The 26545-nt window shown below is 41.4% G+C and overlaps 1 protein-coding gene and 1 long non-coding RNA gene across 5 annotated transcripts in view; one reads left to right on the top strand and one right to left on the bottom strand.

Annotated features, from left to right (window-relative positions):
• The window catches only part of GALNTL6 (polypeptide N-acetylgalactosaminyltransferase like 6), a 640150-nt gene that overhangs the window by 540007 nt on the left and 73598 nt on the right, over window positions 1–26545 (top strand). The window lies entirely within an intron of this gene.
• On the bottom strand, window positions 912–24941 carry LOC144589386 (uncharacterized). The gene is made up of 2 exons (XR_013545466.1): window positions 14507–24941; window positions 912–3963 (listed from the first exon to the last, which is right to left on the bottom strand). It is a non-coding gene; the product is annotated as an uncharacterized LOC144589386 (long non-coding RNA).

Raw genomic sequence — 26545 nt, forward strand, 5'->3', positions numbered from 1 at the left:
ACCTATAACAAGCCCAGTGGCGAATCTGCTTGATGATGAGGTTTTTGCTATCGCTTTTGCAATTGCAAAACGATGTTTTAATGGGCAAAATTCACTTCCCGACAATTGGTTCCCTGCTTCGAGAACCAATTCTTCGCATTATGACGATCAAAACAGCTGATTGTCAGGTTTTCAGAATGGCCACTGGATGTTCGAAATGGCTCCCTGCTGTGCTTTAGGATGGATTTTTCGCTGCACAGGCATCGGAAAATGGCCACCCTATGGAGAATCTTCACTGGACACTGAGGTATTTAGCCCATTGGAACGCATTGAGTGGTTTTCAATGCATTTCAATAGGCTTTTTTATTTCGCTTGACGAGGATTTCGCTCTACAGCGATTTTGCTGGAACGGATTATCCTTGTCAAGTGAGGCACCACTGTATTTAGATTGTAGAACTCTGTTGTCAAAGAGCTAAGCTTACCCTCTATGAAGTTTCCATATATCAAGATTCCACATTACTAATGCGGCCCCATATGAAAATAGGTTTTCCATATACAATGCTATATTTAGAAAATGGCTTGCCTAAACTATCTTGAATGCTTTTTAAATAGAAGAAGGCCAGAGTAATTACTTGAGCCAAACACATTTTCTGAAGAAATGTAAAGGAAATAAAATCAGTAGGAAAAAAGAGCAGGTCACCTGTTGCCTTGAGCAAACCACATCAATCCGTCTATAAAATATTGATTTAAATGGCTTGGCTTTTGAAATGTGTGTGCGGGGGCAGCGGGGGAATAAATCAATCCAGAGGGAGAAAATAGAATTTGTTATCCCCTTCAAAGAAAGGTAAATGATACTACTTGGGAAAACAAAAGTATAATACAACTATGGCAAGAATTTCATCCCCTATTTTTAGCAAAAGAGACCGAAATAATTTTTTTTTCAAAAGGGCATGCTTTACTGACTTGGGTACATTGGCCTGCATTCTGCAATGTGTTATCTGAAGGAAGAGTCTGGACTGAAATATTCCTGTCCCTTTTTCTTCCCTCTGTCCACCTCTGACCTCCCAAAGGCTTTCTGGGTGGGTCGCAGGATCTTCTTGAACAACGTGGGATGGGATGCAGACATACTACTGCTGGAGGAGAGAGTTGCCCAAAATTAGCCATGGCTGCTAAGGAAGCGTAAGAAGAACACAGAAGGAGATTTTCCCCATTGCTTATTCTCCACAGCATCCCCTGAGCCTTTCCCATATTGTTCAAGCTGATAAAATGACAGATGGAATGTCTTTTCAGCTGCCTGCATGGGAGAGGATTGGACATTGTCCTTCCTTGAAGTTAAAATTCCTTCAGCTAACATCAAACCATTGCAACTAACTCGCAGAGTATATCTACACTACAAGTTAGAAAAGTTTGATACCACTGTAACTGCCATGGCTGTATTCCCAGGGAATCCTCGAATTCGCAGTTGGACAGGGTATTTAGAGTTCTCTGGTGTTGATTGAGAAAGTAGCCTCCAGCTCTGCTGTGTAGAAAATGGTGGTGCTGGTGGTGCTCATTGTCAAGCAACAGCAAAAGAAGATCTGTGCAGAAAGAGAAGAGCAGAGCTTGCTACCCAAAGGGGAGGATGAGAATGCACTTGTCCGCTATGTTAACAACATGTTAATCGCTTGGGGCCAAGATAGTGGAAAGAATTCCTGGAATTGGAGATCTCCAGTAGAGGCCCAGCTGTGTGCCTCACCACCTTGAGTAGGTTGGTAGCGGAGTGCGTAGGGACAGGGCCTTCTATGTAGCAGCACCCATGTCGTAGAACTCATCTGAGTCTCTCCCAATGGAAGTCAGGCCAGATGCATCCCTACCAGTCATTCCCCCTCTTGCATATCCTTCCCTATATTGTTAACGGGATGAGGGTGTTTAACCAGTCTCCAAAAGAAGCACTGGCTTTGGTTGATTGCCCACTCAGATAAGGAGGCAGGACAGGCAAGCCTGTGCTCCTGCTGGGGATTGGCCGAACTGCCAAAGAGGGGGAAGAGAGGACTGTGCTGTAACTGGTGAGTGGCTTATTGGCCAGGGAGGCGGGAGAAGGGAACACATGACATCTGTGCTGATATGCATACAAACTGGCATGAGCCTCTGCACCGACGTTTGTGCTCATCTCTAATATTGTCCCTTCCAGCTCTGCAGTTCTAAGATGTTGTTGTTATTGTTGTTCCTTTTGTCATAGGTATCCATACATGTGATGTTGCCATCCTTGCTTCTGCTATTGTAGTTAATTTTTCATGTGAATTCTGAAGAATTGCGTTATGGAAGCTGGACCTGTGTAGAGACCCAACCTCACAAATACAGACTGTATCCATTCTTTTTGTAGCCCGGCAAACACCTTAAGTGCCATCCGAGTTTGGGTGGAACTGGCAGGAAAGCAGTGAAGGAGGAGGAAAACACTGATGTTGCAGTGGAAACATCAGCAGAAATCAGTACTAATGTGAGGCGTGATCTTAGATGTAAATCATATTTTCATAGGTGTAAAGGCTGGGATCAACCCAGAGCACTTTGCTGCCTGAGGCTGGGTTGTAAATGCTGTCTCCCACCCACACAATATCTAATGTATGCCAAGCTATTTTGGCAAACACCTTTCCCCATCCCTGACAGGAAGAATTTTTTTTAATGCCTGACATGTCACATAAAATCCACTGCCTTGCTCCACTTAATGGTAGGGACACTCCTGATAATTGTTCTTATTTTCTTAGTAAATCATTCAGTTGTTTGCGGTCTGTATAAGCCTATTTCATTCATCTGGGCTTTGCACATTTGAGTTCTCAGGCTGCATCTCCTTTAATTCAAGATGACATTAGGCTTGCCTTGTCCGCTGCAAAGCCACTGATTATCAATGACACAAGCTAAAAGGTATCAATGTGTCATTTAACATTTGTAAAGTTAACTTAATCTGGTGTTATTTTTCCCATCGGAATCAGACTAACTCCATCATATGGGAATATAAGTAAGGCTGTACTGTAATATTTGTCAGATGTGATTTACAGGCTTGAATTGTAGGCAAAGATGGCCCTGCTTGTCTAATAAATGCTGTAAGGAAATCTTAACCCACTTCGTACATGTCCAGTAGGGTCAGAAAGTCATGGCCACCAGAAAGCAACTAAATGGCGAATTGCTAGGCTTATACCCCCACCTACTGGTACATGAAGTGAAACAATAGGACCACTCCTTTGGAAATCATTTTGTACACTGTTGTGGAAATTCCTTCTGATTTGAAGCTTGTGGTACCAGATTTAAAGTGCAAACTTTATTGAGAAAGGATAATCGAAGTTAAATCAGATATTTGAAAGGAGAGTCAAGGACCTATCCAACATGCATATGTCCTGATGTTGCATCATGGGCCCTCCTCCAGGCATGTGTCTCCCCCACCCCCACAAAGCAAACTTGCAAATAAAAAGCCCATGTGTGCCTCTTGATGACTAAAAGCAAAAGCAAGCTCATTTGCAAAATGCAGAGTGAGTAAGCTCATGCTCCGGCAATCAAGACATTTTAATGGCTTTCAGGATCTCCTCTTCCAATGACATGCTGTGTTGTTAAGTTTGGACCTCCATTGCAGATTGCCTAAACAGATTAAACCAGTAAAATGAAACTTAATTTTTTCTCTCTCTGAAGTATTGACCAGCTTAGTGTGATATCATCCTATGGAGACGAGTAAACGGAGGCACTGTTCTATGCTTAAAACCAATCTGTAAGGCTCACATACAAAGCTGATTGTTGTCTCTCTTAAACCCTTTACAGTGATCTTTATAGAGATACTTTGAATTGTTAGGAATTGTACTGTACCTGGCATCTCCTTTGTTAAGATACAGGTTCCACCTTCACATAGATAGTAATGAAGCTGTGTGCCTCCAGTGGCTTGTACAAACTTCCTCCATTCTGCAGTCCAGTGAATGTCAATGACAATTTTATGCCTCTTCTGGGACTAGTAGCAGCATGGTCCTGAGTAACAGTTGATGGAAAACATGACCACATGAAAAGTCTCCAAAACTGATGATGCACGTTTTAAACAGGTCACAGTCCCAAAATATTTTCAAAACATCTAGCCATTTCTGTTTGGGCTTGCTTTCTTCGTTTTGAGGCATTTGGGGTGTTTGCCCTTAGAGGGTCTCGACAGGTAGGGGGACTGGGCTCCAGACCCACCAAAGGTGCCTGCTGTATCCTATAACAAGAGCCTGAACCTGGATAACACATTCAGCTGAAGTGCCACTTCAACAATGTATCTGAGGGACAGGAGGAGCCCATGGCCTCCTCCTCACAGGTAGCCTCCATTGCCAACCACTTGATTGAGAGCATCTAATCATTTGTCAGGTCAGACTCACACTTGACAACAAGTAATACCCTGCCCACGTTACTCCACGTTGACTTGCTGTTATGCACACTGGAGAATGTCCTGCTCTAAGGAATTGCATTTGTGCAAGGAGGTGCTGCATACCTCCTTGCTCACACCCAGAAAATACCCAGCCATACACAGTACAGGCAGCTGTGTGCACAGAGTAGGTGAGACTGTACCTGTGGTGCCATCTGGGGGTGTGACCATGGGGTTACCACCCATTGCAGGGTCTTCTCTGTATTGGCACCCAACCTGTTAGCTATCCTTCTGTCACAGTTCTTCTTGGGTCTGTCTTAGTCGTCAATTAAAATCATACATATTTATATAGCTTTGGTATAATATTTCTTGGGACGTGGTGGTGCTGCGGGCTAAACCGCAGAAGCCTATGCTGCAGGGTCAGAAGACCAAGCAGTCGTAAGATCAAATCCACGCAACGGAGTGAGCTCCCATCGCTTGTCCCAACTCCCGCCAACTTAGCAGTTCGAAAGCATGCGAATGCAAGTAGATAAATAGGGACCACTTTGGTGGGAAGGTAACAGTGTTCCGTGTCTAAGCCGCACTGGCCATGTGACCACGAAAGATTGTCTTCAGACAAACGCTGGCTCTATGGCTTGGAAACGGGGATGAGCACCGCCCCCTAGAGTCGAAAACGACTCCGTCGCATGGATTCAATCTTACAACTGCTGGTCTTCTGACCCTGCAGCACACAAAGGCTTCTGCGGTTTAGCCCGCAGCGCCACCACGTCCATGGAAAGACATGAAAGTATAGTCTAGAAAAGACAGAGTCAACTTCCTATCTGGGTGTCACTGAACTTGCCGATCATGCTCCCAGGAAACATGGTGTTCATCTGAAGGGACACAGAGTTGATCAGAGTAAATATCCCTATGGATGTATATCTGAACGTGAGTTTTCAGATAGGGTAGTCATGTTAGTCTGTTTTTGCACCAACAATAATGACAAAATAAGACAAAGCATCTGTATCACTAACAAATTTGGTTCAGTTTCAGCTCATATGGATACAGTTCCTTTCCTTAGACACTTGTTTGAGGAAGTGAGCTGTATTCACAAAATCTCAGAGATCCCCTTCTTTGCTACTTACTAGCACTGAACAACCAAAGAGGCCTACCATGTCCTCAAATACAGAATTATTAAATAATGATTAGCCATGTGTAATTAGATGCCAGAAGAGAACAGGATCACTTAAGGAGTGGCATTTTTTTCCATAAGTGAACATGGCTATCAACATCCTTCCTACTGCTTCAAGCGTTATTTTAGAAAAAAATGCATAACATATCTTCCTCTATGACTGCAGGAATTACTATTTTACAAATATAACCCACTAACAAAAGCAATTTGTGTGCAGTGAAAGATTTCCTTTCATAAATCAACTGAACTGGAAATATGATCAATATTGGAAGAACTGCTTTTGCCTTAGTACTCCATCAAGTCCACATTGTTCTGTGTTGGGTTCTGGATATCCACTTTAAAGGGGGGGAATAAATTACACAAATATATGATTTCTCTATGTCTCCAGTTAGCATTTATTTCTATAGTATAACACTGGATTTCTGCATTAAGGGATTGTTCACCAATGCCCCTTGAAAACATTCAGGAGAATAGAACAAGAAAGTATTTTTAGAACCCATATTTTATACCTATCTCACATTAATATTGTACAGTTATTTGAAGAAAGAATTGTGGCCATTTATCTTGCTGAAGGCTATAAAAGCAGTGCAAACTTTTAACACATCACACCAATGGCTCAGTGCAAAGATTATCTTGCCAACTGGAAATGTGCTAGGAAGAATGCTATTAGACCAGAGTGGTTTTGATAATGAAACATGCTATGAAGCTTTGGCTCCCCTTGAACATTTTTGGTGGGTTGAAGTCAAATGTTTCACTAACCAGAAGGTTATGATCCTTTGCTTGCAGGAGTTCTTTTTAATTGCGCAAGTCAGCAGCTCAGAAGGAAATCAGCACTGGGTTGACTAAACTAGAATAATTCATGGTGTGATTTTGAGTTGGTTACCTTCCTGCATGAGGAGGGGGACATAGTAGCCATTTTGCAAACCATCAATCAGCTGTTTTTAATCATCGTCTTACGAACAATCAGTTCGCGAAACAGGGACCTAATCATCATAAAGTGAAAAAAACCCCATAGGAACCATCGTTTTGCGATCGCTATAGCGATTGCAAAAAACTCATCGTCAAGCGGAGTCGTCGTCAAGTGGGGAACCACTGTATGGCTTTAACTATAGAAGCTGTGGCCTGATCTGTCATGACCAGAGCACGATCCACCGTATGGTATAGAGAAGCTTGGCCTCAACCAAGTGTTCAGCACCTTTAGGTTTCACCAGAGTCAAACAAGACACAAATTGCACTACCAGTCCCTCAGTGCTCACTTTTCCATGATAATGTGAAATCTTGGAGAGGGGAGTCATCTGAACTGGGACAATGTTATGTAGGGCATATTCCATGCAGTCCTGATTCAGATTCGCTCTCTCCTTTTCTGCTCCTATATGTTCCGAAAGAAAAGCTGCTGTTCATTCTGTCAATAGTTAGAGATGTAGCTATGGTAGTTTTTAAAATCCTTGTTTTGTGTATTCCTTCTTTAAAAGGACCCAAGGCAGCTTATATAATTAAAAACAATATTTAAAGATAAAAACAGTAAGTAGACCAGGGGTCAGGGAACTTTTTTACCTTTTACCCCCCCAAAAAAAAAAAATTATATATGCCGACATTACTCCCTTGATTTGAAAGGAAGGAAATCATACATTATTTGAATTCAAAATATTATTGAATCTACAAAGGCTGTGTACCGAACTAGCAGGATATATCATAAGTATCAATGGCTGCCAGGCTATGTACCGAACTAGCAGGATGCACCAATTTTAATAAAGATGTGCACTATTTTTGCTGGAATGCATTCCACTCCAGCCATGGGGTGGTATAAGGAGTAGTAAGGTGTCCAACATGCCTAGCAAGTTGCATTAAATTTTTGCTAGCTCGCAGAGGATTTAATCATCATCAATGGCTGCCAGAGTGGTGCTAGCAATTGTGGGGGGGGGGGCTTTTCCTACCACTTTAATCATTCTGTGTCTGGTTTGCAAAAAGGAACAAACCAGGCTAAAGATCATGTCACCCACCCTGGTGCCACAGCCCAACATTAAAGACCAGTGCACTATTTTTTTTATCATCATCAATGGAAAACTCAGCAGTGGCCAGAGGACTGGAAAAGATCAGTCTACATTCCAATCCCAAAGAAGGGCAGTGCCAAAGAATGCTCCAGCTATCGTACAATTGCACTCATTTCACACGCTAGCAAGGTTATGCTCAAAATCCTACAAGGTAGGCTTTGCTCAATACCCCCAGGATTTTCATTTTTACCCCATTTGGGGTAATTTACCCTTGTTCCCAGACCACTGAAGTAGGCAAATACTAGAAAGAATCAAGTACCATACTACAACACAGTGAAGAAAAACAACACCAAAACACATGCAAAACATTAAAGCACAACAATCCATTTAATAAACCCGCCCAGGCATCCAGTCATTAAAGGGAAAGTTTGCCTCAAGATATAGGTCTTCACCTGCTTGTGGAAAGACACCAAAGGTGGGCCAGCCTGGCCTCTTGTGTTTGAAGTGTGGGAGCAGCCACAGGGAAGGCCCTCTCCTGTAGAGGAAGACGTGTCCTGATGATCTTAACACTCAAGTAGACTCATAAATGGACATGTGGTCCTTGAGATCCCTTGGGCCAAAACCTTTACCACTTTATAGGTTAGAACCAGCACTTTGAATTGTGCCCAGAAACGGATCAGAAGCCAGCGGAGCTGCTGTAGCAGGGGGATTTTATGATCCCTGTGAACAATCTGGCTAGCAATCACATAGATGCCATTGTGATATATTTCTTTTTCTCTTTTCAGTGCCCCCAGGTTAAAATTATTTAGTTTTGCTGTGTCTTCGAATACGAGGAAAGGGTGATTGTTAGCTATTGGAAATAGTGAAACAAGGAAGTGCCAACATACTTTTAAAAATGGTAACAAATGATTATTATGCTTTGATTCAAAAAACTGGTGGCACCGTTTTTTCCGGAGTTCTTAATCCAGGCTTACTACAAATGTAAAATGTAAGGCTGCCCTGAGGTTCTGGGAATAAGAGCTTTCTGTGAATTGCTGGACTGGCTCCGCAATTGTGTTAACAAGCTGTGGGATGGGATGTCCAGACCCTGAATACTACTTTAGACTTTCTTGGCAGAGATCCACTCCATTACCTATTCACTTCTTTAAGTTTCTGGCTTCACAGCACAGGATACACATTCAGTCAAGAGAAGGAACTGCCCTCCAGGGAGTCATCTGGCAATTTTAAGGAAATCGTTATTCTGTTTTGAGGACTCTGGGCTTGTATCGCTTTTCTTCTGGCGATTTCAAAGAGAACCACTTGTTACGGAAAGCTCTTTGCTGTATTAATGCCATGCCACCTGTGTACGCCTTGCTGTTTGACCTGTCAAAAAAGGTCTTCCAAGGTGGCCTCATTTGATTTATCAGCTTTTCTTCAGTGCCCCCTGACAGTAACTGAACACAGGCAAAACAAACCTTTTGAAGTGAGGATGTGTAACTAATACTGATTCACAAATATCCACTTGCAGCATAAGATGAAGGTAGTCTAGAGGATCAATTTAGCGGCAGTTTCTGGGCTTAGGCACTCACCATGCCAGAACAAAATAAGATCAAACTTGTTACTGTGACCATGGTGCAATCACAGTAACCACCCTCACAATTTTCATAATTAACTATTGTAAGAAAACCACTGCCTGATGCCTAATGGCCACTGCATCTTTTTATGATCCCTCACAGTGTTTTGGTTTTTCCGAGTGGCTGTGGCATATAAAACAGCACTCCTGTTGGAGCAAGTGTTTTCCTCTTTCTAGTGGCTGGTCACATGCTGGCTGCAAAATCGGGTGCATGACCAGTCGTGTGACTGATCACACCAAGGACCGTCTGCAAGAGAGAGAAAACTGCAGTGGAATTGCCCTTGCAACCAATATTTTATTTTATTTATTTATTTATTTATTCAATTTATATGCCGCCCACACTACCCAGAGGTCTCTGGGCGGCTTACAATAATTATTTTGAGGTCTTTGCAGTTGAAAGAAGGACTGATTAAGGTTTATTCCATTTATCTGGAAGCAAAATGCACTGCACTCAGTAGGTCTTATTTCTAAAGCAGACTTCTGTGGGGTTATTATTGGGAGTTATTAAATAAAGCTTGCTAAACTTCCTTTGACTTTACAAAGTACATGGGCAAACTGCTATTTGTAATGGACATTCCGAAATTAAAAACTAAGGAGGGTGGGAAACTGAGGGATGGCTGCAATGGTTACACTGCTGTAGGAGAGTCAACAAAAAGCCGTGGAGGTTCCTGTACCCTACTTGCCATGAACAAGGCTGTAATGCCCCAGTATTATATGGAAGTCACCCTATGTACACTTTCCTGTTGATCACACACCCAGTTTCACTACTAGTACAATGATCAGGCATGCAATCAAAAGCCTGCGAGATGGGAAGAACTGTTTGTGCAGTTCCCCTTGTATTCCCCTTTTCCACAACATGAGTCTAGCCTTTGGGGGTTACATTAAAACAAAAACAAACTCAGAGTGCATTGGATACCAAAAAGAAAACCCCTACTGTAGCATTAAATTAGTGTCTTGGCTTTGTGAGTATACTGGAGCATCTTTGAATTCAGCATGGGATCTGGCTGTGGTCCTGTTTCATCCACAATCTGAGTATCTCCCTTGGACATCATTAGGAAGGGGCAAAGCAGTAGGGGAAATGGCAATTGCTACCTCATGCTGAGACTGGTCTGGTAGGTCCCAACACCAGAGTTTCGAAAAGTGGCTTCCTAGACTACAGGTCCCAGAATCCCCATCTAGCAAGTCCAAAAGTACCATATTTTTCCATTTATAACATGCCCCCATTTATAAGATACCCCCCCCCATTTTCTAACCACAAAATTAAGAAAACATATCTTTGAGGACTCAGCCTCTGAGCTCAGAACATGGGACACTTTGTCTCTGTTGAAACTTAAGCCTACAGGCTCCACCTCCAAGGAGGTGTATTCCAACTGGTTTGTTCAGGATCAGCTGATGTCAGTTCCTTAAGGCTCACGATTGGAGGGAGCTAAGTCTCCTGACTGTAGGAAACTAAACCTTATGGATGAAGCAAGACTGAAGGCACTGCATTCTGAAATTAGGATGAATCTAGATCAGGGGTGGGCAATTAATTTCAAAAGGGGGCCACATGAAAAATCTGAACTCTGTTCAGGGGCCGAACCAACTTTACTTAAAAATAAAATGAAACAGTGATGTTATGGTTCTTTTTATTTTAAACTTGTTAATCTTTACAAATAATAAAGAGGTTTTTTGTGGTATGTTAAAGATAAGGAACTGATCAACATTAGACAAAAAGCTATAAATGATTTTGAAGTCCGGTGGGCCGGACAGGAGCGGCTCGTGGGGTGTATGTGGCCCTCGGGTCACACTTTGCCCAGGTCTGATCTAGATAAACATGGTTTCAAGGTAGATTCTTTGCATACTTCAAATTACATCAGGAAAAATCCTTTGTTGCTAATGAAATCTTACAGAGCCATTACAGTGCCGGAGTTGAGGAGGTGTTGCTTCTTGTAAACCTGTGCAGCAAATTGACCTCTTTTACTGTACACATAGTAAAACAGAACATGTGCTAATGAAACATTATTCATTAATGATTATGATGTGATATTCTTGCCCAACTCTTCCACAAACAGTGTAACATCCTGCCTGTGTAGTATATAAATTTAGTGTAGCAAAGGAGAGTAACATGTGAATGAATGGGACTAATCAGAAGTCAGCTAGAGATGATACATCTCAGATAACTGAATGCTTGTCTTCTGGTATCCCAGTTCAAAATTTTTCAACCTATAGCATCTCTGTATACTATATAAACATGCCATGAGACCAGGATTCTATTCAGACAATAGTTGACCAGTGGCCAACCAGATGTTTGTGGGAAGTCTGCAACCAGGACCTTCCCCATTGCCTTCTCAAGTATGTGAAGGCTATTTTAAAACCCCTAATAACCATTAGATCCCGGCTGTGAAAGCCTTCATGAATACATTGAATGCCTCTACGGGGAGGAAACAATCAGCCAGACCAGGAGACTGGAAACACTCCGAAGCAAAGGAGCACACCTACTATGTTCCTTAACATTTCTACTACGCTTCAGAGACACAAAAACCATACCAGCCTTCCTCGGACAAAAAGGACCTTCATTTCGCCTCAGGCTAGCCGCATCTATGACCGCCTGGAACATGCCCTCCTATGGGAAAGAATCCACACAACCCACAAAAAACTGGACTCCACAGACAAAGATCTACTATGCCTACACATCAATATCAGCCAAAAAATGAGAAGTCAACATTGGGACAAGATTGATACCATTTCTTACCGAAAGATGGAAAAAGAAATGGTGAACCACACAACCAGACAAAAACAGAAATTCAACAAATGCCAAACAAGCCAACAGAAACCTACACTCGACACCTCGCACATCAGCATCAACCTATCGGGACGCCAACTCTCCCCGGAAGAAACCTCAGTCTTAGCCAAAGGAGGAACTTTTGCAGTCACACCCAGTAAAATTCCTGTGGAAGACATCATTGCCAATGTGGAATCAGCATTATATCATCTTCCAGAAGAAAAAGCAGAAGAAATAAGAGGCGAATTGACTAGGATCCTACAAAAAGCAAAAACCCCAAAAAGCAACATAACAAGAAAGGAGATAAATGCTATCAAGTCCCTGAACTCAGACCCGGACATCATCATCCTGCCAGCAAAGGCAATGCCACAGTAATCATGGAAACAGAAGAATACAAGGACAAAATCAGGAAACTTCTAGACCCCACCACCTATAGAAAATTGAAACGGGACCCAACCAACAAAATCACAAAACAAAGAAACATGCTGATCAGGAGTTCCTCCCTGCACCCCAACGTCCTTCAACAAATCTTCAAGACAGAAGCTCTCCCATCAAGACTATACGGACTCCCCAAAATCCACAAGGACTCAATCCCACTCAGGCCCATTGTAAATGCCATCAGCTCCCCAATATATGAATTAGCCAAATATCTAGCAACCCTCCTACATTGGACAAACCTCATCCTACATCAAAGACTCAGGACATTTCATAAGCAAGATCAGCACCCTAAAACTCAGACTGATCAGCTCTGATGTAGTATCCCTGTTCACTAAGGTACCAATAAAGGACACCCTGACACTCATCCAGCAGATCTTTCCAGAAGACATCAAGGCCCTTTTCCAACACTACCTAATGACCAGCTATTTTCAGTGGGATAATGAATTTATGAAGAGACAGATGGAGCGGCCATGGGGAGCCCCCTCAGCCCAGTTATAGCAAACTTCTACATGGAGCATTTCGAAAAACAGGCCCTGACTTTGGCACCTTTCGCACCCACAGTCTGGTTTCGATATGGGGATGACACCTTTGCAATTTGAAACCATGGTGAAGAAAAAAATGGAAGAATTTCTAAACCATCTCAACAGCATCCACCCAAATATACAATTCACCATGGAAAAAGAAATAGAGGGACAACTCCTGTTCTTATATGTCATGGTCGTACACAAAACTGACCTCCAACTGGGACACAAGGTCTACAGAAAACCCCCACACATAGACTGGTACCTCCACAAAAACTCCAACCACCAACCACAGCAAAAAAGAGTCATAATCAAAACCCTGGTAGACCGTGCAAATCAGAACTGTGAAGGTCAATTTCTCAGCACCGAACTAAACCATCTGAAATGGGCCCTACAGGAAATTGCTACTCCAAAAATGAAATCACAAGAGCCATCAAACCAAGAAAACAACACCAAACTGAAGAAGAAAAACAGCCACCACAAATAAAGTATTTCTGCCATACATCAAAGGGGTCACTGACCACGTGGGGAAACTTTTGAAAAAACACAACCTATAAACAGTATTCAAGCCCAGCACAAAAATACAACAAATGTTACAGTCAGCAAAGGACAGAAGGGACCCCCTCGCCACTGTAGGAGTATACCGGATACCTTGCAGTTATGGTCAGGTATATATTGGAAACACAAAATGGAGCATCCACTCCAGAATCAAAGAACATGAGAGACACTGCAGACGAAAACAAACGGAAAAATTGGCAGTAGCTGAACATGCCCTAAACAACCTGGACATGAAATTCTATTTCAAAATAATGAAATATAGTGGACCCTCTACTTAAGGAATTAATCCATATTGGAATGGTGGCTGCAAGTCGAAAAGTCTGTAAGTCGAATCTCCATTGACCTACAATGCACTGAAAACCGATTAATCCCATAACCAGTGGTTTTTATTCTATTTTTATTCCATTTTGGTTTTTTTCTGGTCTGTAAATTGATTCTTTGGCTGCAAGTTGAATCTAAATTTTGCAGCCAGAGAAGTCTGTAACTCGAAAAGTCTGTAAGTCGAGCCGTCTGTAAGTCGAGGGTCCACTGTACTGGACAACACCAGCAATCATTACGTTAGACTGCACAGGGAAGCCATTGAAATCCACAAACACCAACAGAGCTTCAAAAAAAAAAGAAGAAAGTTTAAAATTCAACAAAGCTTGGCTCCCAGCACTGAAAAATACAGCCTGCAAAAGGTCAACAAACTCTACCCAGCCACAAGGACCGGTGATCACTACATACAAAAGACCAGCTAATGACACCTATCAATCACAGTGACAGATAATCTCTCCTCCTTATCACAACAATACACCCACAACAAAAACACACTGATCACCGTAATCACCCATCTCCTGAAAAGGACAAAAGCTGATCCTACAGCTATAAATACTCAACTCCCAAAGAAACTGCACCAGAGCACAGAGTGCTACTCTATCTTCTGAAGATGCCAGCCACAGAGACTGGCAAAATGTTATGAAGAACAACCTTCAGAACATGGCCAAAGAGCCTGAAAAACCCAGAACAACCATTAGCTATTTTAAAACTTGTACAGTACTGGCATCCAAACTGTCACATTTCTGGATTTTGTGTTTCTGAAACAGAAAATTCAGTATCATTCCTTTGGATTTAATGCAACTTACTTCTATGAATGGCACTCAACTTTGTTTCTTCCCTTCCCATCATCAGAGCTCCTACAAGGTTTAAAACTACCTGTGGAGCAAGACCAGAGGAATGAGCTGCATGCAATCGAATATCAAGTAAATCATTTGCTGGAAACCCAACTGAGATGCCAGACTATTAATGCCCAGTGCATTGGCATTGCTAAAACAAGCTGTTATGATTGTTATGATGCTGGAAATGTCAATCCTGCAGGTAGCATTTGAAAACCTGTCATATTGAAAATTTGAACCAGGCCTCTCCACATTTCACTAAGAAAGCTACTTTTTTTTCTTAATAAAGGACAGCTTTTAGTGATTTTTAAAGTCATTTAACATGGCCGAGGAACATAATTTAGAATAGATTTGTGTAAATGGGGCTTTAGGAAATCACTAAAACAGTTTATTCAAGGAATGTTTTTCTAAGTGGGATACAACATGGCACAGCAATTAGCCCTTCTGAGCTGCAGCCACCATACCAACTTGACTGTTCCATGAAAGCTTTTATTTTATTTCACAAAGTGTTACTTTTAAGATTAAGAATAAGAAAAATGATAGGAATGACAAGTAAAATAAGGATAGTTTTCACGTGTGTGAGAAATAGCATTTTGAGTTGCTGCGCTAGTCTGCTGATGGGCTTTCTGAACTCTTATGTGCTTTTTGTTGCTGTTGTTGTTCTATTTGTAGTAGTATATTAGCCAGAGTGATAATGATGTTTTAATTTAGGAAATATAAAAAACTACATGGAATTTCAGCAATAGTGGGCATGCACTATCAAGGAGTTGCACTTTTCTGCAGGTAAAGAAAAAAAGAGCAATCTAGGCAGAGAAGGGAAACCCTTGAAAGAGGCACTTTTTACATCTTGTGAAACAAATGGAATCTTTGATAGAGCTTTGCTGTGTATTTATTACTTTTGTTTTCAATTTTAAGCCAAGAGCAAGGGATTCACACATACATCAAACTGAGCTAAATGCCTTCCCAGGTCACATAAGAACATAATGAGGTAGGTCTGTGTGTGTCCCCACCTTCCTGCCACTCATGTAATCCTCCAGGCATAACCCCTGAATAGGGCTCTTCTTTTCATCTATTCCTTGTGTGTAGATCTCACATACTGCCAATTCCCTCATTCATTAAAGTACTCTCCATGCTGAGGGTGGGTTGTTGTGTGTGTGTGTGTAAAATGCTATTCCAAGCTGACATTTGAGTGATTTGTTTTTGTTACTCCATTACCTCAGCTTTCATTGCAATAGAGGAAGGTATGATTGTATTCCTTGCCATGTGGGGGGGGGGGAATCTGAGGGAAGAGAGAGAGAGAGGTTTACATAGAGGGAGAGATAGAAAGATTGCACAATTTATTTTATTTTATTTTATTTTATTTATTAGATTTCTATCCTGCCCTTTTAGACAAAGTCTACTCCGGGCGGGTTCCACTAAACAGTGTAAGCTAAAACAGTTAAAAACAATTCAAAACAATAGTGATTTGTAATGCTAAGTAATGCTCAAGATGGTAACAAGGATAGTTAGATCTTAAACTGGGATTATGCTGCCAGTCAGTGTCCTGCTACATCATCAGTCCAAAAAAGAATAGCCAGAGAAAGTGGAGCATCGTTTGGGTTGTGAGGAGAGGGATAAAGCAGGAAAACTCAGGAACACTGAAAGCACGGAGCAAGAGAACAAGACAACTGTGCCTGGCTTGAGCAGTGTACTTACACAGCTGGGCTTGGTTAACTCCCTCCCACACCTTACAGTTAAGGTGTCCTCTGTCAGAGTTTTGCATTCTGCCTTGGTTGGACCCAGTTGTCTTGCACTTGGGGTGGAAGTCATTCTCTGTCAAAGACTCTATCTCATGTGGAACAGCAGATTATGTTGGGAGATCCAGGTTCTGCTTTAGCCTCCAGTATCTCTGGGGACGAATTGTCAGCTAAGGCTACAAGTTGTTCCTCCAGTTCTGGTGTTTCCAACTGAGGCAAGTCATCTTAGCTTTTTTCTTCAGGGGAAGAATCCTCCAAAGTGGACATGACAACCATCTTCTGAAAGGCTTGGATATCCCATGGCAAACTATCTTATTTTTCTTCCTTATCCCTCTCTGTAGCACATAGAAAGAGAGTGGGGGGAGAGAGGTGTTTTGAACTGCTACCCTCTGAATTTCAAGACTTTGTTTAAAAAGCTCCAAAAAGTGCCTGGAACACACAGCACGTCTGACATAGACTTTTCCTGCCATTCGACTTTAATCTTATTGGCCACATTTCAAAGGAAACATTTTAAGAAGCCCAAAACTGCTAGGAAATTTGTTGTGCCATCACTGTTTCCCTTTTGCTGTGCCCTGCATCCGAATCAGCTTCCCCATTCTAAACCTGGCTTGGTTTCTTTATTATATGCATTTTGGATGTCAAATTGGTCTTCACATCTAGCCTAATTCCTGTAACAGCTCTGTCTACGGTCCTGATGCTTAGCCAGTCTACTCAGCTTTGGAACTATGGCCTGATCACACTAGCAGTACCTGTCTCTTGCTTCCCACCCGATTTTGCTCTAGCTGTGGATCATGTTTTGCCATAATTCACAACTTGGAATGACCCGTACTTTCCATGCTTTGTGCTGTTTTTGTTTTCTGAACTCAATGCTCATTCTTGCTACTTGATCGCATATGGAGTCTTGCTATCTTGTATACCAAAGCCACAGGGTATCTAACAGTCTTATTTCTCACAACTTTGTAGCTGCTGCATAATGCTTTTATTTAAAAACGGGCTATCTAGATGCTTTTAAATCATATCTGAAGAGTGTACAGAAGGCAGTGCCAGAGACGTTTCTGAGGTTTCTTTTTCATCTGTTTCATGTTCATTTGGAAACATGGCTACACTGAGCAGAATTTTATGCATGGGTATCATCCTTATCATCATCCTCATCATCATCTTAGAAGTGCAAAACTGGAAGGGACCCTATGGGTCATAGAGTCCACCTGATCTCTACAATGGAACCTAAACCAGAGAAACTACTGAATCCCCATAGTTCATTGCTTGCTAATCTAGCCAGTGGTACAGGACATTCAAATCAAACCTTAAGATGAATTTCTCCACAGAGGCAGAGGTGGAAAGGGCAGTGCTCTAATTTCAGATTTCCACACAGGGAGCCCATGACTGTACACGGCTGTCACCTTGGGAAATGCAAGTTGCTGTGCCTCTCCCAGAATAATAAGAAAAGAAGGGTTTCCAAAGGGTATTGATGCCGACAGGGTGATGTACGATGGAAGAAAAATCACTAAAACAGAGCACACTGTGTCAGATTTGCTTGTAGTTGTTGTCTCTTTTCTGGGAACGGAAGAGACAGAGACAGACTGCTGACTTCTGCAAGGCTCATTTTTCTCCAAGGGAATGCACTTCGTCTCGTGCTTTCTATTACTCATTGCCCAGGCACAAGTCTTCTAACTAATAAAGGTCTTGCCCTTCCAGGACTGCTGTCCCCATAAAAGATGGAAAGACCTTGTCAAGAGTCCACTTTAATTGACCCCAGAAGACAACTTAGTTGTGACTGTATTGATTTTCTGTCTACAGTAAAAGATTGAGCCCTGGTAAACTGTATAAATGAGATGTCTGAAGCCCATGCATAATTATTTTAATTATTTCTATTGCTTAGTTGTCTGGGTAAACTGTTGGGTAGTGGCAGGCTTAAGAAATTTCCTCTTCTGAAATTTCCCCTTAAGTAGAATACTGAAATCCCTGGTGCATGTCTAGTCTTGTACTCATGTAATGATATATTCGGGATATCTGTTGTAATGTCTACCCTATATGTCAGAGCCTGGAAAAATGCACATTGAGAATCACACACTTGATTAATTGGTCAGGATTTTTTTCTTACATTTTATAAAAAATGAGGCCCAGATTCATTAAATTTTGTCACAGCAAATGATAAAAATAACTACTTATTTTGTTATTGATTGTCACCTCCAATCAGTGACTGGAGATGAGGAACATGGAATTATGTAAAACTGCAAGATTTTGCAATGAAATGAGCTCTGGAAAGTTTCTGCATGGAGCATAGGGTAGCCACTGCTCCATCACTAAAAAGGCCAGTAGATATGGGGGTATTCAAATACAAATATCTCCCTACAGGTGCAGATAACAAGGGTCCAGCCCCCTGGGGCCAGATCGACCACTCTCTGTTCTGCTGCTGCTGCGAGCTCCGCTATGCCTTCCTATCGCTCTGTTGCTCGTGATAGATTAGCTACTCTTGGGATGATGAGTCTCTCTGCCAGGTCACAGAGTGGCTAATCCATCGTGAGCAATGGAGAGATAGAAAGGCTCGGTGGAGCTCTAGGCAGCAGCAGAATAGTGAGTGGTCAGTCTGGCCCCAGGGGACCGGACCATCGTTATCTGCACCTGTGGGGGGGATATTCAAATACGAATACCCCCATTTCTAGAGGCCAGACATCACCAAAAGAGGACTTTTTATACAGTGGTGCCTTGCAATACGACGTTAATTCGTTCCAGCAAAATCGCTGTAGAACGAAAACGTCATAATGCGAAAATAAAAAAACCCATTGAAACGCATTAAAACCCGTTTAATGTGTTCCAATGGGCTAAAAACTCACCGTCCAGCGAAGATCCTCCATAGGGCGGCCATTTTCGGTGGCTGTCTTGTGAGGAATCTGTCCCAGAAAACTGCGGGGAGACATTTTATTTACCCAGTGGCCATTTTGAAACCGCCGATCGGCTGTAGGAAAATCGTCGTTTTGCGAAGAATCGGTTCCCGAAGCAGGGAACCTATCATCGCAAAGTGAAAAAAGCCTATTCCGACCATTGTTTTGCGATCTCAAAAATGTTGTTGTAATGCGGTTTCATCGTAATGCGGGGCAATCGTAAAGAGGGGCACGACTGTACTTTTAGTTTCTATATGCAAATTAAAGTGGCTGTTTAGCACAGTGGTTAAACTTCAGTACTGCAGTCAGGAACTGATACACAATACTGTGGAAAGCACTCCAGCACTAGCCTGTGAGTTGCTCACTATGATCAGGAAGCATGGAAAAGCAAGGCTTTCTGATAATAGAGAGCATTGCCTTTTGAACCAACAATTGCATGCAATCTTTGCAGATATTAAGCTGAAAGCATTTTATTCATTTACACTGGATACTGCATCAGGAATAGGACTGCCCTCTCAATATTATTTGCAAATTAGAGTTTCTTTTTATATATTACTGTTATTCATGTCGGAGTATGATTTCAGTTTCAGAATCAGGACATGTTAGTCAGATATGGAAGCTTAGTTTGCTTAAGAAGTGATCTTTTGCTCATAAATCTCACATAAAACCATTTGTAAGAAATGTTGCATTTCCCTTTACACATTACAGTTCTGATATCTGGAACAGAATGATATCAATGAGAAATTGTTCTTCCTTCACAGTGACAGAAGAACTGTGATACTTTTGTATTAACCTAATATAATCTGTTATAATCCTTTCATTTGCAGCTTAATCCTGCATGGTGAATCAAATTCTCAGGCAGATCCTGGTCTGTGTTCACTCTTCACCTCTGGCAGTTGGGATGGGGATTCTTATTTAAGACAGTGGAATTCCTCAGCTGATTTTTATTTCCTGGTCATGAATATGTTAGCTGAGAAATCCCCTCCCTTTTGAACCCTCCTCCTGCAAAGTGCTGTGGCAGCTTTTTATCACATTAAAATAAAATTAATGTGCTTCCTTGCCATGCACACAAAAGAAATCTAGAGTAAGCAGACTAAACTCTGCAGGGCAGGTAGCTATTGCACCTAATTCCCAAGAAAAGCAATTTAGGACTTGAATGCCTGAGATAAATAGCCAGTTTGATCCTTGCAATAAAAGTGAATGATAATGAAATGTTTCTGAAGCAGCAGAAAGAAAAGAATATGCGAAGGCTAGTTGCTTAAACTTGCTCCCAGGATGCTCCCTCCTCCTCCTCAGTCCCATTGTTAATCCCAACTAGCAGAGGCTGAAGTACTGTATGTTGTTTGATTCCCAATGTACCTGCTTATATGACATAATTTCCCATCTCTTTGAATGCAGGAATTCTAATGTCTTTATTTTTTTCTTCAAAATAGAGTAGGGGAACCCTATACGCTAGATCAGCACTGGCAGATTCACTTATCCACTGCCTAAAAATATTAAATTTAAAAAACACAGAAATACATATACAGTACTGTACTTATGTACAGACAATGCTATGTGTACCAGTTGCTACTTCTGTGTTTTTCAGCATCTATGGGAGAGGAATTTTGAACTGATCCTGCACAGATACTGCGGTCCTACTGTAAAGACAAGTCATTCGTGGACCAAAGCAAGAAGGAGATATTCTGAGAATATACTGAGAGAGAGAAAAGATCCAAAACAAATGTCTGTGAACTTTGAGAATTGAATTTTCATTTTGTTCATCCCTAGTTTTTTGGCTTCACAATGCCAGCTGAGGTTTGATGCGAGATGCTATACTTTCCATAACCTCCAAATAGGGAAATGAATATTTGGGCAAGAAGTACCCATTCCCAGCCTCCACTTTTGATCCAGAAATCTCAGGGAATGGAACACTACTTTATAACCCTCAAAATACCTTGTGGTTGGTTTCTGTCAGATCACTCAAAAAATATCAAGATCCACAATACAGCACTTCGGATGGCCTCACTCTGACATTCCACATGCCTTACTCTTCTCTCTTCCCTAAACCTTACCCACGCACTTGCCATTGGGGGGGGGGCATCACCTGGCCTGAGCAATTTGTCTTTCATGCAAGTGTGTGGCAGATCTTCCCCCAAATATGGCCAAATTTGGATGTAGATCTACAAGCATTATTCAGCTCTGTTGATTAATAGTCCTCTTTTTAATGACTATTTCAATGATGAGGAACAAACTTACAATGGAAGAATCTTCCTGCATTTGGAGCAAGAAGAACAAGAAAAGATGTAACGAGGCCTAACTGCCATTGGTTCATAGATCTACTTACCTGTGCATCCTCCCCTTCATGTTTTTGGTACTTTATCTGGATACAGATACTTTTTGGTACTTTATCTGGATACAGATAGACAGGTGATGGATCTCACAGCCAGGATGATGAAATGAAGTACTCTTAGAAGGTCCTGTTAAAGATCCTCTGATCTAATCCAGTTATCCAACGAAAACAAAAAGGACTGGTACATCCACTGAAGCTGTCTAGCGAGGAGACGATAGTCCCAGGATATAAAAAAGGGTATTAGTATTTTTATTCAAAGATAAAACCCCAACGCATTTCAGCTGATATATTTTCAGCCTTCTTCAGCTATAATGTGAGCCAATTCATCAGTGAACTGTCCTAAAAAAATCCTCAGAGACAGATTCAATACAAGTGCGATACTAGTCGTATGTACTATTGCTTCTTATGTTCACTCATGAATTGGTTCTGTTCTTCCTCTGAATTACCTTAAATACCTATTATAAACCATAACAATTGCATTATTGTATTAATGCCTATACAAAATGTTTTAAATTTTAAAATAATGTTGTATATGTTGTCCCTTGTAAATAGCACATGCTATTAGTAAAGCTCATTTTCATATTATTCCCCATCCTTCCAAATGAGCCTGTATAAATGTAGAGAGATGGCGATCATTTCATTGTTATTGTCAAAGCGCAGTCCCTTTTTTATTTTTGATTTAGTGGGAATGGGGAAACGATCTCTCTTTGTGGGAGTGATAAAACAAGAAGGTTCATTTCCTTGGTCATCTCGAGCGCTGCCTGCCCATCTTTGCTGTGCCATCAAATGAAAAGCAGGCATTACTTGGGACAATAAAGTGCTCAGCTTCATCAGCTTTCCACTACTTCACCCGCAACTGGGAAGTGGATTCCAGTGTTTTTCCTGTCACTTCCATTTTTAAAAACTGCTTTCACGGCTTTTACAAGAAAAAATGTCATTGTGCCTCCGGTGTAAAAGGAGGAAGAATCTAATTTCATTACACTTAAGTGCCTGCCTTCCTATTACCTTCCATAAGAGCATAACAAGGTGTATTATGGAGCGTTAATAAAACAGGGAGGATGAAAGTAGGAGCACATTTCAGAAAGCCAAATTACTTTGGGCCACCTAGTTGCTTTCCCATTTCACCCTAGCTGCTGCCTTCCCCACAATCTAATTACCGCATTTTCTGGGACTTGTTACCCAGCGATAACTGGCTGGCCTGCTTTTGTGCAGCTGCGACAGGAACGCAGCATGAGCTTCGGTCGTCATCCCTGCCAGTGCAAAATTGCTTCCGACGGCCACATTAATCTCCAGAAACTTCGAAGTCCATGAAATATGAACATTCGCCTTTTGCGCCCAAGATTCCACACCTCTGCTTATCCCCTCCCCAAAATGAATGGGGCCAAGTCAGCGGGAAAGGAAGGCCACAGCAAGTCCTTGGCTGTGTTACTGATCAAAGAGACAAGATTCAGCCACTTTCTCTGCTCTGTACAAGAACATAGACCATATTGTTAACTGTGTGTCTCATTCACTTAGGAAAGTGTGTGGCCCTTGTCAACTTGAATCGATGTCACCGTGTACAGGTTCCAGATCGCCTGGAGAAAAAACTGTCTGACTTTCTAGCTGAGAAGGTGTGCCATAGAACTGGATTTCAAAGCATCTTTCTAAGGAAAAGGAGTGGGATAAGCTCAAGTCTTATGAAAACAAAAGAAAACAAAGAATGAGTCCACGTGCAGTCTTTCCCCCCCTTACATTTTTTAAAATCAAGGAATATTGGAATTCTGCTTTTCAACTGTTTTCTCTTGAAAGGAATTTATTAATTTCATGTTGTATAGACATCAAAGGCAAAATTCCAGTAATGCTTTAATGCCACAAACCATTTGTGGAAACTGGCCTCAAAAGACAAAGTACAATCTTGCCCCCATCCCCCACCCTCCAAAAAAGGCAACACTTGTTACAGTTCTGGCTGTGGCCAAAGATCAAGCAAATGATGGCTGTAATGGTGAATCATGTGCCCAGAAGTAATGAGGTGGATGCCTTCTTTAGACCAGGGAGCACTGGTTGATTATGGCCTCAACCACTGCACATCATTTTAGACAGAACTTGGAAAAGCAGTATTTTGGAGTAACAACTCTCTGTATTTAGAGTACACAAAAGCACTGGACCCTGATTTTTGGGGATGGAAAATTCTGGGTGCCAGAATCCTCAAAAGTAACTTTGTCAAGGTTTTCTCCTGACTGTTTGGCTCTGTGCTATGATCAGAATTATTAGAGGTCTTCTTTTTAGCTGTCAATCTTTTATTTTTGGTATTTCCAGATCCTAGGTTTAAATTTCTTCAGCTTTTTAGAAGAGGAAGTTTCTAGCATTTATGTCTATCTACATCAAGTGTACCAAATCTATAGGGAATCACGTTGATTATCACTTCATGAGAGTTCAGTGATGTTATTGTGCAGCAGAGCAAATCAGTATTCTACCAGGCAATTCTAAAAATGGAGGTATCCCAAACAAATAATATGACTTTGAAGCTGGTCTTTGGATCACCCCCAAAATTTGGCACACGTGTAGCAAAGAGTCTGCTCTTGTTCTGTGCCATTTTTTAAATTAAGTACATCTGTCCCACCCCCATGCAGGAACAAGCATCTTTAAATGTACACCGATTTATAACAGATAAAATCAACTGAAAAGACTAATCTTGATTATCTTGAAAGAGATTGGTTAGCTCCAACATTTTTTTATTATTATTGGGAGGAATCCAGGCTGCATGGCTTGAAATGCTGATCCTTTAAAAAGGCCTTTCAAAAGGGTAAAACAGTGACTTTGTTATAAACTGAGCATGCATAGAACACACTTACCAGCAAAAATGTTCCAAGGTAGATACACTGTTGCAGCTTCATGGCCTGAGAAGGGAGATGTTTGGAGGGCAATGAAAGGTCACAGAAACAGTTGAAAAATAGGTTTTCTTTGAAGAGTGAAACACACAAACAGACTTACTAAGAAAGTAATTGAGTGACAGTCTCATAGAAAGGGCCATTTTACCATGTGTCTCCAGTAAATTAGTGTACAATTTTGTAAGGCATATTCAAAATATTTCTGCATTACAAAACCACAAAAGAGTTTGTTTGTCCTAGCCTTGAGTGTTTTCAGTAAATATTCTCTTGGGATTTCTGACACTAGGCTCCTGACACAACTTTTCAAAGGGAAAATCAACTCTAGGCCTTGGGCAATTTCAACTGTCAGACAGGTCCCAATTAGCCAACTCTCAGGAGAACTTTGTAACTCTTTCCTGGCCAAACAGAAAAATATTTTTAAAATATTCTTCAAAGAATAGAAAACAAATCTATTCTTAAGTAAATCAGAAATTTATTCATTCAAGCTGTAAAGTACTTTTAGATTTTGCAACCTAATAGCATCTTATGTTAGGTTGCTCTTTCTCCTATGACCCCACTTCCTAGCAATATTGTCTTTTCCATTACGTTCTGCTCCAAGAAATTGGCTGATACTTTCCTACTCATGTTGACAGCAGGAAAAAGCCAAGCTTTACATGGCAAAAGGCAGCCTGAATGTTGACAGCACAAGTTGCAACCGTCAAGGTAGTCTACAGGATACCTTCTTCTGCTCACTACCACTCAATCTTGTTGAAAAACATCCCTGACAATTGCTTTGTGTTTGGATAAGAAGTGGTTAACTGGTGAAAAAAGGAGCCAGTTTCTGGTAGTTTCAATTGCTTAATGTTACTTGTGAATGATAGTGAGCACAAGAGGGTATCCCGTAGACCAACCTTGGGCCTCCAGATGTTCTTGGACTTCAACTCCCAGAAATCTTGGCCAGCAGAGGTGGTGCTGAAGGCTTCTGGGAGTTGTAGTCCAAGAACATCTGGAAGCCCAAGGTTGGGGACCACTGCTATAAACCGTCTTGACTGCCACCATTGGTAACATTCAGGCTGCCTTTAACTATGTAAAGCTTGGTATCTTTTTTCTGCTGTCCACAGGGGCACAATGTTGTGTAGCAGTATCGGGGCATTTCCTGGTGTTTTGAATTATAGATACAGAATCTCAACAGGCCACATTCATAAATTGGAGGGTTTTTGAAGAACTGAATATCTGGCTCTGCGGTGCCCTAACATCAACAGTGTTGGAGAGACTTTCCCTGCCTTCAGAAAAAAACATGAGTTCTTCAAAGGCTGCATAAGGGAAGACTCATGTACTGTTGCTTTTCCACACTCTGTGTTTGATTAATTATTCATAACTTCTTGCATATGCTGATTAGACACAACTCAGAAATGAGAATAATTTCTACAGGCAGGAGGCAAGGTACACATGGACCCAGTTTGAAAGTGATAGAAAGCATGTGTGGTGTGTGCTTGAATTATTTTTACAACACATTCTTACGGGAGAAGGAGAAGTTATCTGTGTATTGATCTACTAGCAGGGAACTGTTTTCAGCAAGAGCTATCAGACTGTTCTTGCATATTTAAGCACTGCTCATGAAATTGTAATGAGCCACCTATAATCCTAAACAAAGCAAAATGAAACCCCTGGGCAAGTCCAATATCTTTTGATATATTCACTTTTCCTCTGCAGAGAAAGGTAGATATTGTTGTAATTGGATACTAATCCACCTAAAACACAGTATCTTTTTTTTTCTCTTTCTTTTCTGAATTCATTTTCTTAAAGGTATTGATAGGATTTACTATGCTTATGGTCACTGTTTCTTAAATGTTTCCATCCTGGCAAGTGGTGGTTTAGAAGCCAGGTGCAGATCACAACAGAGATGGATTATCTGGCCAGAAAATGACTGGCTTTGCTTGCATTGGGCAACGGAATCTTAAGGTGGTGTGAGAAGGATGAAAAACCACTTAAAGGTTGTCTGGTTAGCCAGAACATTTCAGTGTTAGTTCTTCCAATGTGTGATGTTCCAGATTTTATTTTATTTCATTTTTGGATTTAATCAATGCCTCAAAGTTAGAAATGTTATCTGGGGGCTACAGCTTTGAGGGTCTAAATACCAGCATGGCTATGGGATTCTAGGAGCTCTCGTGGAAAAAGTAACTTTTCTCATCTCTGAAGAGCTCCGTGACTGC

Source organism: Pogona vitticeps, chromosome 5 (genome assembly GCF_051106095.1).
Source record: "Pogona vitticeps strain Pit_001003342236 chromosome 5, PviZW2.1, whole genome shotgun sequence".
Lineage (NCBI taxonomy): Eukaryota > Metazoa > Chordata > Lepidosauria > Squamata > Agamidae > Pogona > Pogona vitticeps.